The sequence below is a fragment of the Amblyraja radiata genome, unplaced genomic scaffold (assembly GCF_010909765.2).
Source record: "Amblyraja radiata isolate CabotCenter1 unplaced genomic scaffold, sAmbRad1.1.pri S106, whole genome shotgun sequence".
NCBI classification, from domain to species: Eukaryota; Metazoa; Chordata; class Chondrichthyes; order Rajiformes; family Rajidae; genus Amblyraja; species Amblyraja radiata.
Window position 1 is genome coordinate 1 of NW_022630097.1, and position 21,111 is coordinate 21,111.

Genomic DNA, 21,111 nt, shown 5'->3' on the forward strand with positions numbered 1-21,111 from the left:
CCGTTTGTTTGGTCAGATTAGGGAGGCACCATAGGTAAATGTATCACAAAGATGTGCCAATTGCTGGAATACATAATAATAATAATGGATGGGATTTATATAGCGCCTTTCTAATACTCAAGGCGCTTTACATCGCATTATTCATTCACTCCTCAGTCACACTCGGTGGTGGTAAGCTACTTCTGTAGCCACAGCTGCCCTGGGGCAGACTGCGGAAGCGTGGCTGCCATTCTGCGCCTACGGCCCCTCCGACCACCACCAATCACTCACACACATTCACACACAGGCAAAGGTGGGTGAAGTGTCTTGCCCAAGGACACAACGACAGTATGCACTCCAAGCGGGATTCGAACCGGCCACCTTCCGGTTGGCATGGCACTGAAGGGCGCAGTGTGGGATGCAGGTACGATGCCCACAACTACAACTGTGAATTGTCATAGACTCACAGGGTCATTCAGTAGTAAAGAATGCTAACGCGATGCCAGCATTTTTACAAGAGGGTTTCTATTCAAAAACAGGGATTTAATGTTAAGGCTATATAAGCGCCAGTAAGACCGCATTAGAAATATTGTGAGCAATTGTGGACAGCCATATCTAAGGGCGGACGTGCTGGCTATGGTGGATATTTTAATCTTGTGGTGGGCGGCGCGACTCCCCGTTGCAGCGGCCCCTACAGCCTGTCTGTCTTTTTATTTTTTGTCTAGTTAAATGTAGTGTTTGGTGTTTTTTAATACTGGTTTAATGTGTATATGTGGGGGGCGGAGGGGGAAACCGTTTAAATATCTTCCTTGTCCGGGAGACCCGACCTTTTCCCTGTCGGGTCTCCGTTGTCATTGGGGCCTAACACCGTGGAGCGGCCTCCAACCTGAACGACCCGGGGGCTCGGGAGACTGCGGAGCGTGGACGACTCACCATCGTGGGCTGGCTGGCGACTCGACTACTGGGGTTCGGAGGCTACAGCAACGCAGCCGCAGGTCCGGTGGACTGGGACATCGGAAGCTCGTGGGTCCGGGGGGAGAGAGAGAGATCCGCCTTCCCGGAGCTCCCGCAACGCGACTTCTCAGCCCGTGTCGCGGGGTTGGACACGACCCGGACCGGGACCGTACATCACCTGAGCGGCTTCATGGCCGTGGGACTCACCATCGCCCGTGGGGGCTCCAACCTTGTACTTCAGACCGGGAGCGGGGCCGTAAATCGCCCCGCGCGGCCTAAAATGGCAGTGGGACTTATCATCACCCGCCTGGGGCTTGGACATCGGGAGAGACATGGCGAGCAGGGGAGATAAAAGACTTTGCCTTCCATCATGGATGTTTGTGTGAATTTAATTGTGTGTATGTCTGTAGGACATTGTCTTTGTTTGTATAGCTGTGTAAACGAAATTTCGTTTGAGTCTCACTGAGGCTCAAATGATAATAAATTTGTATTGTATTGTATTGTATTGTATTGTATTGTATTGTATTTAATGCAGAGATAGATAGATTCTTCTCTTGTACAGGTACCAGAGGCGATGAGGAGAAGGCAGGAGAATGGGGTTGGGATGGAGAGATAGATCTACCGTGATTGAATGGCGGAGTCGACTTGATGAGCCGAATGACCGTTGTACTCCTATCACGTGACCCGAGGACCTTATCGGGCGTGCAGCATAGAAACAGGCTATGGCCGACCAACATGCCCTATTTACACTAGTCCCGCCTGCCTGCGGTTGGCCCATGCGTATGGGCAACAGTGAGGTACCTGTGCAGTACACGATCCCACAGCAAGCTGTTGGCTTCAGCCTGTACACAAAGAAACCGGCGCAGGCCTTGATCTTGATGTCCAGAGGTTTGATGCAAAGCTGTCCGTTCCAGTTAAAGCAGACCACCCTGGTCACCTCCCCGTCTCCCACACGGGGATGAGTTCCTGAAAGAAAGTTTATCAACACATTAAATTGTGCCGGGTCTCAAAATGAGGGTAAGTGTGGAACGGAACTGACATCGTAATGTTCCAGGGTACAGGTGCTACTGGATACGGATGTGGCTGTAAAATAAGAGTGTTTCTTTCTTGATCAAGGAGAATGCCACGGCTGCAGTCCGAGATATCATTGCTGGTATATCGTCAGTTGGACAATAAGAGTGGAGATCAGAAATTAAAGGGGGGGTAATCACTTTGTTGAGTGGGCTAGAGGCTTCAAAATAGTCATGTAAAAGTTCTAAGTGCGAATATACAGGGCATGGCGCGCAGCTGCAAGATCAACAGCGGTATCTGAATATGTAGGAGACCCTTCACGAGAGAGCTTGGTGTCCTCTTGGAACATTGGAAAAGACAAGTGACTGATGTACAGGTCAATTGTCTATCTTCAGCAATCCGTCCCTGTTTTTCCCCATTATCCCTTGATACCGTTTGCCTAAGAGCTATATCAAAACCCAACTATAATATAACGATGTGAATTGGCCTCCATTGCCTTTTGTGACAGAGAATTCCATAGATTCACAAATCCTGGATAAAAAAGTGTATCCTTATTCAGTACTAAATGACCTGTCCCTTTATTCTTAAAATGGGAACCCTGGATCTGGACTTCCGCAATATCGTAAACAATTTCCCTGCATTCCCATTCCCTTGAGAATTGTTATGTGTTTCCTAAGTCACATCTATCCTTCTAAATTCCACTGAATATAAACAGTCGTGAAATCTGGAGTCCTGAGAGTAGAGACGAGAAAAGCAAGTACAATAGTAGAACCGGATAGGGATGGTGGGTGGAAGAGAGGTGAGCGAAAAGTTGCAGTGGAAATATACCGGATGAGAAGGGTGATTAGGTAAGTAGGACGGAAGGGTGTCCTTAACCTGATATTTGATCAATCTAATATTCACACCGATGTGTTCATAAGGTTACAAGGGATAGGAGAAGAATTACGCTTTAAGCTCCATCAACACTACTCCCCCATTGAATCATGGCTGATACATATCTCCCTTCTGACCCCATTATTCTGCCTTCTCCCTCACCCAGCTATCTTTACAGAGTAAGCCCTCCATCAAACTGGAGGAATAGCTCATCGCAGTCTACTCTGTTTTCTCTCACACTAATGTCATGACATCGAGTTCCCCAATTACATATAAAATCCCAAACGTCTCATCTTCCCATGTCTAATTGTCACAAATAAATTGCAAAAGCTTCAAAAAGAAAGCATGGCATTGGGATAGCTGGAGTGCCAAAAAATGCTTGAAATGCTCTCCATGCGTCATAATAATCCTGTGCCTTAAAGAAGGTTGAAACTGAAAGCGTTATCCAGGGTCTGTTCGTTGTTGGCAATGGACAAATGGCAATCGGAAAGAAAATGGTTGAAACTGTAACAGGACATCTGCTTACCTGTAATGTAGTGTAATGGGGCTGTGTTTACTCTGCGGTATCTTTCGGGGGTGCATGATTTATAATTGTTATATGCTCATTCGGCAGAAGGAAAATGCTGAACTGTCTGCTGCAGTAAGCAAGAAATGAAAGGAAACTTCTAGAAAGGAGTAGTCGAATCTTTGTTCATTGAGCAATCTCCTGGGCTTCTCCCAGAGATCACTGTATTTGGCGTCCATAAATAAAGTATGTCTTGATTGGCTACCCAAGCTTTGTGGATTGTGTTAAAGTTTTCTTAAACGCCACTATCCCCTGTGCCATGCGCACATAACTATTGTTGTCCCCGCACCATTCGATTCACTCTCCCCCCCCCCCCCCCTCCCACTACCACCACCACCAATCCGGTCATCTTTCACCCGACATTACGCCGGATTCCCTACCTTTCATCGCCACCCCTTTCTTTTCTGGTTACACATTTGACTCCTGCCCTTCTGTCTATAGATTCCACGCTACACCAATTCGTTCTAACAGCTTCTGCTTTAGCTCGGTTTCTGCCTCAACCCTTCTCCTTCCCAGCTGACCAATTTGGCAATCAACTCCTTAGCAGATGAATTCACCTATCATTTGCAAGTAAAATGCATACAGAATAAATTGCAGACGTTGGAATCTTGAGCTAACCGCAAAATGCCAGAGGAACTCTGTTGTTCTCGTAGCAGCTGGGAAGGACGTGGAATGCGAGGCAGGGTTCCCGACATTAGTGTTCCGCGAGCGACGTGGAAATCCCGCAAGCCTCCCGCCAGCCACCCTCCCCCTCCCCCAACCCGCACATCCCCAATCTACTCAGTCTGAATACGGGTCCCGACATGAATCGTCGCCTGTCCATTCTATCCGTAGATGAATTTGTGAAATTCATTGCCACAGAAGGCTGTGAACGCAAGGTCATTGGATAAATAGATCCTGATTGGTTATGGGGAGAAGGCATGAGAATGGGTTGTAAGAGGGAGATAGACCAGCATTGGTTGAATGGCGGAGGAGACTTCATGGGCCGAATGGCCGAATGGCCGAATTCTACTCTTATCACATGACCCGATGGCCAAATGATTCTGCCTTGACCAGTGAGTTCCCTCAGCACCTTGTATAATTTTCCAGATCATTCCCCGCCCCTTCTCCTGAACAAGTGATACATGCTCCCTCCCCTCTACTCCTTCCGTTTGAACTAAAGCCCTGTGCCAAAGTGTCGTCTTCTGCATTACCCTCCATAGATGTTGCTTGACGCGCCGTTTATCTGGCAGATTACCCTGGAAAGCTGGCGCTCTGCAACCCCGTGAAGATGCAGAGAGGAAAAGCAATCTGAGCGATCGTGAGGTGCGCGTCTCAGACAGTATGGATTCAGTGACCATCAGATTCATCAACTTAACTCTCCCTGAAAATACTGCGGCAAAATACTAAGTCTGTCAGTAAACTCTGACCGTACCATTCAGCCAGCCTGCACTGATTCCGGAGCAGCGACCATCTGGAGCGACAGTCTCGGGAATCATCCATCCGCCGGAACTGAAAAGAAAAACACGTCTCAGAACTGAAGAATTTCATTCACAGAAATATATATCTGAAATAAAATTGGACAATATTAGAAATACCCAACTGGCCAGACTGCACCTATGGAGTCAGTATCGTATTCACATATATATAATTCTATTACATATTAAGACTGTGTGTGTGTGTGTGTGTGTGTGTGTGTGTGTGTGTGTGTGTGTGTGTGTGTGTGTGAGGGAGACACTCTGGCTGCGTTTGTTTGTAGGTGCCAGATTCGGCCTTTAATTCCAGGCTACGCCAGCACTCCGTCATTGAACTCCGTCAATTTTTTCCATGTCGCTAGCTCATTCACTTTTGCATCCAATTTTGCAATCCTCAAAACATTGGTTCTTTTTATGTACCCATTCTTTAAATAAAATCCAACAACCGGGAATCGGAAATGGCGCCAAACCGTTTCTCTGACTGTATACCAGCGGTCTCCAAACGTTGCCTCTGTCCACTCTCTGTCTCTCCCCTCTCTCACTGCCATCTCTCTCAATCGGCAGGCTCTCTGCTGCATTTGATCTTTCGCTCCGCTCGCACTAGCATGGTCGCCCACTCAATAGACGCCGCAAATCAGAAACCTCCGCTCCAAAAGGCATGACTCTGTGCCTCTCGCTCTGTGCCTCCGTGTCCCCACGGCCCGCCCGCCCGCTTCAACCCTCCCCGCTGTTCAAGTTGCGCAGAAATAAACAAAGATTCCATAGCGGTAAGCGGATGTATGATCTTTGGAGAGAACGAGCGTTCACAGTCCGCGGCTCGACTCATGCACGCCCGCTCCCCCCCCCCCCCCCCCCCCCCCCCCACCCCACTTCACTCTCTCCCCCGTCGTCACCTTCCTCTCCACCTCCTCTCCCCCACTTCGCCCACACTTCGCCCCCACTCCGCCCCCACTCCGATCCTTCTCCCCCCCGCTCAAACCCTATCCGTACTCGGCGTGTGAAGCGCACCAGTCCTCCTCCCTCCCCTTCTCTCCCCCCCCTCTTCTCCTCCATCGGCCGGCCCTGTTCTCGCTTTCCTTTTCTCTCTCTCTCCCCGCAAAATGAACGATTATTGCGTTCAATAACCAGTAACCCCTCGCCATCCGCTCCCTCCCCAAACCTTCCCCTCTCTTGCTCCTACCCCTCTCCCCCTCATCACTCACTCTTCCCCTCCCTACCATTCTCACCCTCCTCCTCCACACTCTTCCCCGCTCTCTCTCCCTCCCACTCTCCCTCCTTCCACTCCCTCCACTCCCCTCCTCCCTCTCCTCGTCCCCATCCCTCCATCTCCCTTCCGCACCCTGTTCTCCTCTCCTCTCCCAAACTCTCCCCCAATATATAGTGGTGTGTGTGTGTGTGTATACAAATATATGTGTGGTTATGTGTGGTTATGTGTGTGTGGAGTGTGGTGTGTGTGTGTGTGTGTGTGTGTGTGGGGCGTGCAGCTGCGTGCGTGCGTGCGTGCGTGCGTGCGTGTGTGTGTGTGTGTGCGTGCGTGCGTGCGGGCGCGCGCGCGTGTGTGTGTGTGTGTGTGTGTGTGTGTGTGTGTGTGTGTGTGTGTGTGTGTGTGTGTGTGTGTGTGTGTGTGTGTGTGTGTGTGTGTGTGTGTGTACGTCTCCGAATTGTGTGTGTTCCCCCAACGTGCAGTTGTGCGAGGGGGGGGGGGGCGGCATGCAGCGTCACACACACCAACTATCCCCATCGCACTCACGCTAATTACCCCCCTTGATATTATATTAATATTATTAATTGGGTGGGTGAGGGGGGAAAGATGGGGAGGGGGAGAGAGAGAGGGTGAGAGTGAGAGGCAGAGAGAGGGAGTGCTGAGAGGGGAGTGAGGGGGAGAGGTGGGGAGCAAGGAGGGGGGGGGGAGGGGGGGGGGAGGGGGAGGAAGGGGGAGGGGGGAGGGAAGGGGGAGGGGGGTGTGCAGGGGCGCGGGACGAGGGGGAGAGAGCGGGGGAGATGAGGGGGAGGAAAGGAGAGGGAGGAAGCGCGGGGGGAAGGAGAGAGGGGGGATGGAGAGGGGGAGAGGAGAGGGGGGTGAGGATAGGGGGATAGAGGAGGGAGAGATAGGGGGGATTTAGAAGGAGGAGAGAGGGGGGGGTAGGGGGGCGTGGGAGAGATGGGGGGCGAGGGGGAGAGAGGGGGAGACGAGGGAGAGAGATGGTGTTGTGCTGAGAGGGGGTGTGAGGCGAGGGGAGCGGGGAAGAGCGGGGGCGCAGGGAGGGGGAGGGCGGGTGGAGGGAAGGGGGTAGGGGTGTTTGGAGGGGAGGGGGTTTAAGGGGAGGGACTGTGGGGGAGGGGTGGTTGCAGGGGAGGATGGGGGAGACTAAATGTGTCGGAGGGAGCGGAACGGGGTGTGAGAGTGAGAGGAGACTTGGAGAGGAGGGTGGAGGCGAGGGGGGAAAGTCGTGGGTTGGGGAGAGGAGAGGGGGAGAGGAGGTTGGGGGACGGTGAGGGGGAAGAGGTGATAGGGGGAGAGGTGAGCGGGGAGAGAGAGAGAGGGGGAGAAGAGAGGGGGGGAGAGGAGGGGGGGAGGAGAGGGGGAGAGGAGAGGGGGAGAGGAGAGGGGTGGAGAGGATAAGGGGGAGAGGATATGGGAGAGGGGGGTGAGAGGGAGAGGAGAGGGCGGGGCGGGGAGGGGGCGGAGAGGTGGGGATAGGAGAGGGTGAAGAGGACAGGGGGGAGAGGGAGGGGGAGATGAGAGGGGGAGGAGAGGGGAGAGAGGACGAGGGGAGGGGGAGAGAGGAGAGGCGGTGAGAGGAGATGGGGGTGCAGTGGAGAGGGGGGAGAGGAAATGGGGTTAGAGGAGGGGGAGAGTAGAGGGGGGAGAGGAGAGGTGGGTAGAGGAGAGGGGGAGGAGAGGGGGGAAGATAGGGGGAGAAGAGAGGGGGAGAGGAGAGGGGGAGAGGAGAGGGGGATGGGGAGAAATGTGGGGAGGAAGAGGAGAGGAGTGAGAGAGGGAAAGGGAGAGAGACAGTGGGGGAGAGAGAGAGAAAGAGAGAGGGATAGGGAGAGAAAGAGGTGGGAAGAGAGAGAGAGAGAGAGAGAGATAGAGAGAGAGAGTGCCGTTTTACCTCAACCCAAACCCCCCAAACAACCATTTACAGGCAGGGCTTAAAGAAAGTCACAACATTTATATATTTCGGAGCCTATTTAGAATTGATAGTGTATAATAGCGATGATGGCTGCCGGGAACGAGTTTTCCTGAACCTAGATGCTAATGTTTACAGTGTTCTATGCCTTCTTCCTGATGGCAGAAGTGAAATGAGATCGTGGGCAGTGTTGAGTGGTTCTCTGATGATGCTGTGCACATTTTGAAGCAACGACTACTGTAGATCAGCTTAATAGGTGGTGAAATCAGTAACCGCGCTGGACTGGGCTATTTTTTGTTATCTTCGTTCCTGGAAGTTCGAGTTTCCGGACGACGCCGTGACACTACCTGCAGAATCCTCTCAATCTTCTAAGGACGTAGAAGTATTGGTGGGCTTTCTTCAGGAGTGCATCAATAAGATGGGTTCAGGACAACATAATCGTCAGATGTATGAGTATAATCCCAGGAATGTGTAGGTTAACCTATGATGAACGTTTTTCGGCACTGTACTCGCTGGAGTTTAGAGGAATTATATGGGACCTCACTGAAAATACCGAACAGTTAAAGGCTTGAATAGAGTAGATGTGGAGAGGATGTTTCCACTCGTGAGAGAGGCTAGGAGGAGAGGTCATATAATTAAATTATGTTATTTTAGGAAGTAGATGAGGATAATGCCTTCAGTGGTGAAGCTGTGGAATTTCTTATAACCATATAATAACCATATAACAATTACAGCACGGAAACAGGCCATCTCGGCCCTACAAGTCCGTGCCGAACAACTTGTTTCCCATAGTCCCACCTGCCTGCACTCAAACCATAACCCTCCATTCCCCTTCTCATCCATATGCCTATCCAATTTATTTTTAAATATACCAACGAACCTGCCGCCACCACTTCCACTGGAAGCTCATTCCACACCGCTACCACTCTCTGAGTAAAGAAGTTCCCCTCATGTTACCCCTAAACTTCTGTCCCTTAATTCTGAAGTCGTGTCCTCTTGTTTGAATCTTCCCTATTCTCAAAGGGAAAAGCTTGATCACATCAACTCTGTCTATCCCTCTCATCATTTTAAAGACCTCTATCAAGTCCCCCCTTAACCTTCTGCGCTCCAGAGAATAAAGACCTAACTTATTCAACCTATCTCTGTAACTTAGTTGTTGAAACCCAGGCAACATTCTATTAAATCTCCTCTGTACTCTCTCTATTTTGTTGACATCCTTCCTATACTTGGGCGACCAAAATTGTACACCATACTCCAGATTTGGTCTCACCAATGCCTTGTACAATTTTAACATTACATCCCAGCTTCTATACTCAATGCTCTGATTTATAAAGGCTAGCATACCGAAAGCTTTCTTTACCACCCTATCTATATGAGATTCCACCTTCAAGGAACTATGCACGGTAATTCCCAGATCCCTCTGTTCAACTGTATTCTTCAATTCCCTACCATTTATCATGTACGTCCTATTTTGATTTGTCCTGCCAAGGTGTAACACCTCACATTTATCAGCATTAAACTCCATCTGCCATCTTTCAGCCCATTTTTCCAAATGGCCTAAATCACTCTGTAGACTTTGGAAATCCTCTTTATCCAATGTATCACCCCTTCATCCAGATCATTTATGTACATGACAAACAACAAAGGACCCAACACAGATCCCTGAGGCACCCCACTAGTCACCTGCCTCCAACCCGACAAACAGCTATCCACCATTACCCTCTGGCTTCTCCCATTCAGCCACTGCTGAATCCATCTTGCTATTCCTGCATTTATACCCAACAGTTTAACCTTCTTAACCAACCTTCCATGAGGAACCTTGTCAAAGGCCTTACTAAAGTCCATATAGACAACATCCACTGCTTTACCCTCGTCAATTTCCCTAGTAACCTCTTCAAAAATTCAAGAAGATTAGTCAAACATGACCTTCCAGGCACAAATCCATGTTGACTGTTCCTAATCAGACCCTGTTTATCCAGATGCTTATATATATTATCTCTAAGTATCTCTTCCATTAATTTGCCCACCACTGAAGTCAAACTAACAAGTCTATAATTGCTAGGTTTACTCTTAGAACCCTTTTTAAACAATGGAACAACATGCGCAGTACGACAATACTCGGGGACTATTCCCGTTTCTAATGACATTTGAAATATTTCTATGACAGAAATATTTCAAATGTCATTAGAAACGGGAATAGTCCCCGACAGAAGGCTGTGGATCCCAAGTCAGTGGATCTATATAAAGTAGCGATAGATGGAGAGATCTAGCAGAGATAGATAGCTTCTTGATTAATACAGATGTCAGAAACTATGTGGAGAAGGCAGAAAATGGGCAAGGAGGACAAAATGGGGGCAGAACGTGGTTATGACAGATAATATCAAGGAATAGGGCATCTCATAAAGCATAGTGGTCAATCCTGCATGGGGCCGCAGAAGATGGTAACGACCATCAACGCGTATTTCTCCTCTGTGTACCGAGGAGTAAGACAAGAAGACCGTGTAAGTGAGGAATGTCAATGGAAGTACCTTGATGATAGACATTGTTACGTTTCTGGAGGCGTTGATCGTCTAACGCTGCACCACAGAGAGCATCCTAACATATGGCATTAGTTGTTGAAACCCAGGCAACATTCTATTAAATCTCCTCTGTACTCTCTCTATTTTGTTGACATCCTTCCTATACTTGGGCGACCAAAATTGTACACCATACTCCAGATTTGGTCTCACCAATGCCTTGTACAATTTTAACATTACATCCCAGCTTCTATACTCAATGCTCTGATTTATAAAGGCTAGCATACCGAAAGCTTTCTTTACCACCCTATCTATATGAGATTCCACCTTCAAGGAACTATGCACGGTAATTCCCAGATCCCTCTGTTCAACTGTATTCTTCAATTCCCTACCATTTATCATGTACGTCCTATTTTGATTTGTCCTGCCAAGGTGTAACACCTCACATTTATCAGCATTAAACTCCATCTGCCATCTTTCAGCCCATTTTTCCAAATGGCCTAAATCACTCTGTAGACTTTGGAAATCCTCTTTATCCAATGTATCACCCCTTCATCCAGATCATTTATGTACATGACAAACAACAAAGGACCCAACACAGATCCCTGAGGCACCCCACTAGTCACCTGCCTCCAACCCGACAAACAGCTATCCACCATTACCCTCTGGTTTCTCCCATTCAGCCACTGCTGAATCCATCTTGCTATTCCTGCATTTATACCCAACAGTTTAACCTTCTTAACCAACCTTCCATGAGGAACCTTGTCAAAGGCCTTACTAAAGTCCATGTAGACAACATCCACTGCTTTACCCTCGTCAATTTCCCTAGTAACCTCTTCAAAAAATTCAAGAAGATTAGTCAAACATGACCTTCCAGGCACAAATCCATGTTGACTGTTCCTAATCAGACCCTGTTTATCCAGATGCTTATATATATTATCTCTAAGTATCTCTTCCATTAATTTGCCCACCACTGAAGTCAAACTAACAAGTCTATAATTGCTAGGTTTACTCTTAGAACCCTTTTTAAACAATGGAACAACATGCGCAGTACGCCAATACTCGGGGACTATTCCCGTTTCTAATGACATTTGAAATATTTCTGTCATAGAAATATTTCAAATGTCATTAGAAACGGGAATAGTCCCCGACAGATGGCTGTGGATCCCAAGTCAGTGGATATTTATAAAGTAGCGATAGATGGAGAGATCTATAAGAGATAGATAGATTCTTGATTAATACAGATGTCAGAAACTATGTGGAGAAGGCAGAAAATGGGCAAGGAGGACAAAATGGGGGCAGAACGTGGTTATGACAGATAATATCAAGGAATAGGGCATCTCATAAAGCATAGTGGTCAATCCTGCATGGGGCCGCAGAAGATGGTAACGACCATCAACGCGTATTTCTCCTCTGTGTACCGAGGAGTAAGACAAGAAGACCGTGTAAGTGAGGAAAGTCAATGGAAGTACCTTGATGACAGACATCGTTACGTTTCTGGAGGCGTTGATCGTCTAACGCTGCACCACAGAGAGCATCCTAACATATGGCATCTCTGTGTGGTATCTCTGCTGCATGGAGGTGGAGAAGAGAGCTCTTCAGCGGGTCGTGCACAGAGCGCAGAAGATAATTGGGTCACAGCTACCGGCCATCGAGGGCATCTACCACACACGGTGCCTCAGGAAGGCCGTCAGCATTCATAAAGACTCCTCACACCCTTGCACTAGTCTGTTCGAACTTCCACCATCTGGCAGACGTTACAAGGCCGTCTACGCCCTCACCTCCAGACTCAGGAACAGCTTCATCCCCAGAGCTTTAGCTGCTCTGAAACGGCCCTGTTGAGCACAGATCCCAGAGGACGGAGGGTGAGGTTGTCCAGTTTGATTGCCACAGGGCAGAAGGTTCTCCTGTGGCGTACTGTACTGCATCTTGGTTCAGAGGTGTCATAGAGGGGGTGAGCTGTGTTGTCCGACATGCCCGTAGTTTGAAGAGCATCTTCCATCCAAGACCACCTCCCATTAATCCAACTCTACTCCCAGGGCGGCGCCAGATTTACTGATGAGATGATGATGTGAATATATATACTTTTAAAACGCTGTGCGTGTGTGTGTGTGTGTGCGTGTGTGTGTGTGTGTGAGTGTGTGTGTGTGTGTGTGTGTGTGTGCGCGTGTGTGCGTGCGTGCGTGCGTGCGTGTGTGTGTGCGTGCGTGTGTGCGTGTGCGTGTGTGTGTGTGTGGTGTGTGTGTGTGTGTGTGTGTGTGTGTGTGTGTGTGTGTGTGTGTGTGTGTGTGTGTGTGTGTGTGTGTGTTTGTGTGTGTGTTTGTGTGTGTGTGTTTGTGTGTGTGTGTGTGTGTGTTTGTTTGTGGGTGTATGTCAGATTAGATTTTCAGATTAGATTTTTCAGATTTTTGGCCTTTGATTGGTCCGCCAAAACCACACGCAAAAACTCCGAGATGTTTTCCTTTAAGCTAGCGATTTCACTTTTACATTCGCATATTCACTCCTCATTACATTTAGGGACTTTTATGTGCACCTTTTAATTCAATCCTTCCCCCCCTCCCCAACTCACTCACTTTTTCGCTTCCCGCTGGGCAGCGGCTGCTGCCGCCCGCCTCTCCTCCAAAAACGCTGACATTTTTCACATTTCGATAGCGATTTTCGCTGCTGCCGCCCGGCCCTCCTCCAATTCCCCCCGGCCAGGCGCATTGAGGGCGTACGCAGCGTCTTGACGGCGTACGCCTAGCGTTGCGCGATGACGTCAGGCCGCCCCTCCTTTGCAACCGCGCGTTGCGGGAACAGACCCAACGGGTCTGCACTTGGTCTAGTTATCATTAAGAAATCCTTGTCCGGACGTTTCTGGCTTTCACTTGAAGAAACGCTCTTCCATTATCATGCATCTATACGCAGTAAATGAATCGATTGTAATCATGTACTGTCTTTCTGTTGACCGGTTAGCACGCAACAAGAGCTTTTCACTGCAGCTCGGTATACGTGAAAATAAACTAAACTGAACTGAACATCAGTCATTTGTTTTTTCCAATTTTCTAAGAATACATCTAGCTCTCACGTGAAAGGGCCCCTACATATTCCCCGAGGACACCTTTTCGAGTATATTTGACAACGCTGTTGATCCTGCAGCGGTCTGTAATGTCCTGCATATTTGCACTTTTCACTCTTGTTGAGACTTTAGAAGCCTATTACACACTCTCAAAGAGGGATTTCCCCCCTTTAATTCCTCAGCAACACCCCCACAGTTTGAATGGACGTACTATCGGCAATGACATATCGGGCAAATGCCGTGACATTGACCTTGATCAATAAAAAAAACACTACCTCATCTTTCAGTTCAACTCCGTCTCCAGTAGCACCTGTACTCTCGTTCCACGTTTCCGAAATGGCTACAACGGCACACGTTGCACGAAGCAATCCATGAGTTCAGAAGGTCATAAAGCCATGTGGTTGGAGAAAAATTAGGCCACTCGGCCCATCAACAGTACTCCGCCATGCAATCGTGGCTGATCTATCTCTTCCTCCAAACATAATTTTCACGCCTTGTCCCCAATACCTATGACACCTGTACTAATCAAGAATATATCTATATCTGCGTTAAATATATCCACTGACTTGTCATCTATTGCCTTGTGTGGAAAAGAGTGAACTTTCGTTCGGCTAAGACCTCCAGTCTTAAACTCTTCCACGCTGGGAAATTTGCAAAGGCTACTGCGGAGACTTTAAACTAGAACGGTTGGGGGGAGGGACTCAAATATATAAAGCTAGGAGACAGTGTGTGAGGCATGAGGCAGAGAAGGAGGACAAAGGGCTTAATTAGGAAATGGAAAATAGATTATGAAAGAAAACTAGCAGGGAACATAAAACTGACTGCAAACGTTTTTATAGATATGTGAAGAGAAAGAGATTAGTTAAAACAAATGTAGGTTCCTTGCAGTCAGAAACAGGTGAATTGATCATTGGGGAACAAGGACATGGCAGAGCAATTGAATAACCACTTTGATTCCGTCTTCACTAAGAAAGACTTAAATAATCTGCCGGTAATAGCAGGGGGCCGCGGGTCAAATGAGATGGAGGAGCTGTATAAAATCCAGGTTAGCCGGGAAGTGGTGTTAGGTAAATAGAATGGATTAAAGGCCGATAAATCCCCAGGGCCAGATAGGCTGTATCCCAGAGTACTTAAGGAAGTATCCCCAGAAATAGTGGATGCATTAGTGATAATTTTTCAAAACTCTTTAGATTCTGGAGTAGTTCCTGAGGATTCGAGTGTAGCTAATGCAACCCCATTTTTAAGAAGGGCGGGAGAGAAAAAAATGGGGTATTACAGACCAGTTAGTCTAACATCAGTAGTGCGGAAACTGCTAAAGTCAGTTATTAAAGATGGCATAGTAGCACATTTGGAAAGTGGTGAAATCATTGGGCAAAGTCAGCATGTATTTAAGAAAGATAAATCATGTCTGACGAATCTTATAGAATTTTTCGAGGATGTAGAGTGGATAAGGGAGAACCAGTGGATGTGTTATATCTGGACTTTCAGATGGCTTTCGACAAGGACCCACATAAGAGATTAGTAAACAAACCTAAAGCGCACGTATTGGGAGTTCAGTATTGATGTGGATAGATAACTGGCTGGCAAAGAGGAAGCAAAGTAGAAGTAAACGGATCCTTTTCCGAATGGCAGGCAGTGACTAGTGGGGTACCGCAAGGCTCAGTGCTGGGACCCCAGTTATTTACAATATATTAATGATTTGGACGAGGGAATTGAATGCAATTTATCCAAGTTTGCGGATGACACGAAGCTGAGGGGCAGTGTTAGCTGCGAGGAGGATGCTAGGAGGCTGCAAGGTGACGGATAGGATGGGTGAGTGGGCAAATGCATGGCAGATGTAGTATAATGTGGATACATATGAAGTTATCCACTTTGGTGGCTAAAACAGGAAAGTAGAGTATTATCTAAATGGTCATCTCGTATGTGTATGTGACAAATAAACTTGACTTGACTTGACTTGACTTTACTCTTCTGCTGTTTCAGTGCTGTGACTAATGGCTCCCGTAGTCTGAAGAAAGGACTCGACCCGGAACGTCACCCATTCCTTTTCACCTGGGATGCTGCCTGCCCCGCTGAGTTACTCCAGCTTGTTTGTCTATCTTCGGTTTAAACCAGCATCTGCAGTTCCTTCCTGCAGTTTAGTGTATAGATTGTGTATAGTGTATAGACTCTACTATAGAACAAGTAGGGTAGCTATGGAAACTATGAGATTCAAAGAAGAGGAAGTACTGACACTTTTGAGAAATATAAAAGGGGATAAGTCTCCAGGTCCGGACAGGATATTCCCTAGGACATTGAGGGAAGTTAGTGTAGAAATAACAGGGGCTATGACAGAAATATTTCAAATGTCATTAGAAACGGGAATAGTGCCGGAGGATTGGCGTACTGCGCATGTTGTTCCATTGTTTAAAAAGGGGTCTAAGAGTAAGCCTAGCAATTATAGACCTGTTAGTTTGACGTCTGTGGTGGGCAAATTAATGGAAAGAATACTTAGAGATAATATATATATATACGCATCTGGATAAAAAGGGTCTGATTAGGACCAGTCAACATGGATTTGTGCCTGGAAGGTCATGTTTGACTAATCGTCTTGAATTTTTTGAAGAGGTTACTCGGGAAATTGATGAGGGTAAAGCAGTGGATGTTGTATATATGGATTCAGTAAGGCCTTTGAGAAGGTTCCTCATGGAAGGTTGGTTAACAATGTTCAATGGTTGGGTATTAATGGTGGATTAGCAAGATGGATTCAACAGTGGCTGAATGGGAGATGCCAGAGAGTAATGGTGGATGGTTGTTTGTCAGGTTGGAGGCCAGTGACTAGTGGGGTGCCACAGGGATCTGTGTTGGGTCCACTGTTGTTTGTCATGTACATCAATGATCTGGATGGTGGTGTGGTAAATTTGATTAGTAAGTATGCAGATGATACTAAGATAGGTGGGGTTGTGGATAATGAAGTAGATTTTCAAAGTCTACAGAGAGATGTATGCCAGTTGGAAGAGTGGGCTGAAAGATGGCAGATGGAGTTTAATGCTGATAAGTGTGAGGTGCTACATCTCGGCAGGACAAATCTAAATAGGACGTACATGGTAAATGGTAGGGAATTGAAGAATGCAGGTGAACAGAGGGATCTGGGAATAACTGTGCACAGATCCCTGAAAGTGGAATCTCATGTAGATAGGGTGGTAAATAAAGCTTTTGGTGTGCTGGCCTTTATAAATCAGAGCATTGAGTATAGAAGTTGGGATGTAATGTTAACATTGTACAAGGCATTGGTGAGGCCAATTCTGGAGTATGGTGTACAATTTTGGTCGCCTAATTATAGGAAGGATGTCAACAAAATAGAGAGAGTACAGAGGAGATTTACTAGAATGTTGCCCGGGTTTCAGCAACTAAGTTAACATATATAACAATTACAGCACGGAAAAAGGCCATCTCGACCCTTCTAGTCCGTGCCGAACACATAATCTCCCCTAGTCCCATATACCTGCGCTCAGACCATAACCCTCCATTCCTTTCCCATCCATATAACTATCCAATTTATTTTTAAATGATAAAAACGAACCTGCCTCCACCACCTTCACTGGATGCTCATTCCACACAGCTACCACTCTCTGAGTAAAGAAGTTCCCCCTCATGTTACCCCTAAACTTCAGTCCCTTAATTCTCAAGTCATGTCCCCTTGTTTGAATCTTCCCTACTCTCAGTGGGAAAAGCTTTTCCACGTCAACTCTGTCTATCCCTCTCATCATTTTAAAAACCTCTATCAAGTCCCCCCTTAACCTTCTGCGCTCCAAAGAATAAAGCCCTAACTTGTTCAACCTTTCTCTGTAACTTAGTTGCTGAAACCCAGGCAACATTCTAGTAAATCTCCTCTGTACTCTCTCTATTTTGTTGACATCCTTCCTATAATTAGGCGACCAAAATTGTACACCATACTCCAGAATTGGCCTCACCAATGCCTTGTACAATTTTAACATTACATCCCAACTTCTATACTCAATGCTCTGATTTATAAAGGCCAGCACACCAAACGCTTTCTTTACCACCCTATCTACATGAGATTCCACTTTCAGGGAACTGTGCACAGTTATTCCCAGATCCCTCTGTTCACCTACATTCTTCAATACCCTACCATTTACCATGTACGTCCTATTTTGATTTGTCCTGCCAAGATGTAGCACCTCACACTTATCAGCATTAAACTCCATCTGCCATCTTTCAGCCCACTCTTCCAACTGGCATAAATCTCTCTGTAGACTTTGAAACTCTACTTCATTACCCGCAACCCCACCTATCTTAATATCATCTGCATACTTACTAATCCAATTTACCACGCCATCGACCAGATCATTGATGTACATGACAAACAACAGTGGACCCTACACAGATCCCTGTGGCACCCCACTCGTCACTGGCCTCCAACCTGACAAACAACCATCCACCATTACTCTCTGGCATCTCCCATTCAGCCACTGTTGAATCCATCTTGCTACTCCACCATTAATACCCAACCATTGAACCTTCTTAACCAACCTTCCACGAGGAACCTTGTCAAAGGCCTTACTGAAGTCCATATACACAACATCCACTGCTTTACCCTCATCAATTTCCCGAGTAACATCTTCAAAAAATTCAAGAAGATTAGTTAAACATGACCTTCCAGGCACAAATCCATGTTGACTGTTCCTAATCAGACCCTGTTTATCCAGATGCTTATATATATTATCTCTAAGTATTCTTTCCATTAATTTGCCCACCACTGACGTCAAACTAACAGGTCTATAATTGCTAGGTTTACTCTTAGACCCCTTTTTAAACAATGGAACAACATGCGCAGTACGCCAATCCTCCGGCACTATTCCCGTTTCTAATGACATTTGAAATATTTCTGCCATAGCCCCTGCTATTTCTACACTAACTTCCCTCAATGTCCTAGGGAATATCCTGTCCGGACCTGGAGACTTATCCACTTTTATATTTCTCAAAAGTGTCAGTACTTCCTCTTCTTTGATCCTCATAGTTTCCATAGCTACTCTACTTGTTTCCCTTACCTCACATAATTCAATATCCTTCTCCTTGGTGAATACCGAAGAAAAGAAACTGTTCAATATCTCCCCCATCTCTTTTGGCTCTGCAGATAGTTGGCCACTCTGGCTCTCCAATGGAGCAATTTTATCCCTCGTTATCCTTTTGCTATTAATATAGCGGTAGAAACCCTTCGGATTTACTTTTACCTTACTTGCCAAAGCAACCTCATATCTTCTTTTAGCTTTTCTAATTTCTTTCTTAAGATTCTTTTTACATTCTTTATACTCCTCAAGCACCTCATTTACTCCATGCTGCCTATAACTATAGTAGATCTCCCTCTTTTTCCGAACCAAGTGTCCAATTTCCCTTGAAAGCCATGGCTCTTTACAATTTTTACGATTTCCTTTCAACCGAACAGGGACATAAAGATTCTGTACTCTTAAAATTTCACCTTTAAATGTACTCCATTTCTCTTCCACATCTTTCCCATAAAACAAACTGTCCCAATTTACTCCTTTTAAATCCCTTCGCATCTCCTCAAAGTTAGCCTTTCTCCAATCAAAAATCTCAACCCTAGGTCCAGTTTTGTCCTTCTCCATAATTATATTGAAACTAATGGTATTGTGATCACTGGACCCGAACTGTTCCCCAACGCATACCTCTGCCACCTGACCCATCTCATTTCCTAACAGGAGGTCCAGTACCGCCCCTTCTCTAGTAGGTACTTCTATGTATTGTTGCAAAAAACTATCCTGCACACATTTTACAAACTCCAACCCATCCAGCCCATTTACAGAATGTGTTTCCCAGTCTATGTGTGGCAATTGAAATCTCCCACAATCACTACCTTGTGCTTACTACTAATATCTGCAATCTCCTTACATATTTGCTCTTCCAATTCTCGCTCCCCATTTGGCGGTCTATAATACACCCCTATAAGTGTTGCTACCCCTTTCCCATTTCTCAGTTCCACCCAAATAGCCTCCCTAGACGAGCCCTCTAATCTATCCTGCCAAAGCACTGCTGTAATATCTTCCCTGATAAGCAATGCAACACCTCCACCTCTTGCCCCTCCAATTCTATCACACCTGAAGCAATGAAATCCTGGAATATTTAGTTTCCGATCACAGCCCTCCTGCAACCATGTTTCACTGATCGCCACAACATCATACTTCCAGGTGTCAATCCAGGCTCTAAGTTCATCCACTTTTCTTACAATGCTCCTAGCATTAAAATATACACATTTAAGAAACCCACCCTCTCTTATTCTCTGATTCTTTTCTTTTTCTTCTCTCTCCCCTACATTTTGGGTCAGAGTGCTACCATTCTCTGCCCCCTGCTTCACACACTGACTGCTAGCTTTCCCAATTTGAGTCCCTCCCCCCAACCATACTAGTTTAAAGTCTCCCCAGTAGCCTTTGCAAATCTCCCCGCCAGGATATTGGTCCCCCTTGAGTTCAAGTGCAACCCGTCCTTTCTGTACAGGTCGCACCTTACCCAAAAGAGGTCCCAATGATCCAGAAACTTGAATCCATACCCACTGCACCAGTCTCTCATCCACGCATTTATCCTCCACCTCGCTCCATTCCTACTCTCACTGTCGCGTGGCACAGGCAGTAATCCTGAGATTGTTACCTTTGTTACAGATTGTTACAGAGAAAGGTTGAACAAGTTAGGGCTTTAATCTTTGGAGCGCAGAAGGTTAAGGGGGGACTTGATAGAGGTCTTTAAAATGATGAGAGGGATAGACAAATTTCACGTGGATAAGCTTTTCTCACTGAGAGTAGGGAAGATTCAAACAAGGGGACATGACTTGAGAATTAAGGGAGTGAAGTTTAGGGGTAACATGAGGGGGAACTTCTTTATTCAGAGAGTGGTAGCTGTGTGGAAGGAGCTTCCAGTGAAGGTGGTGGAGGCAGGTTCGTTTTTATCATTTAAAAATAAATCGGATAGTTATATGGATGGGAAAGGAATGGAGGGTTATGGTCTGAGCGCAGGTGTATGGGACTAGGGGAGAATACGTGTTCCGCACGGACTAGAAGGGTCGAGATGGCCTGTTTCCGTGCTGTAATTGTTATATGGTTATATGGTTATATGATTGACTGAAAATGGGTCTCGACCGAAAACGTCCCACATTCCTTCTTTCCAGAGATGCTGCCTGCTCCGCCGTGTAACTGCAGCATTTTCCTAGCTTCGGTTTAAACCAGCACGTGCAATCACTTACTACTCATCCTTTTACTTTAGCTTAGGCTAGTTTAGTTTAGTTTAGTTTAGTTTAGTTTAGTTTAGTTTAGTTTAGTTTAGTTTAGTTTAGTTTAGTTTAGTTTAGTTTAGTTTAGTTTAGGTTAGTTTAGTTTAGTTTAGATTAGTTTGTTTTAGATAGTTTGGCTTAGGTTGGTTTTGTTTTGCGATCCAGTGCGGAAAAAGGCCCATCGGTCCATCGGCGCACCGAGGCCGCTCCGACCAGCGATCACCGAACACTAGCACTATCCTACACACCCGGGACGATTTACCAAATATTAACGAATCCAATTAACTT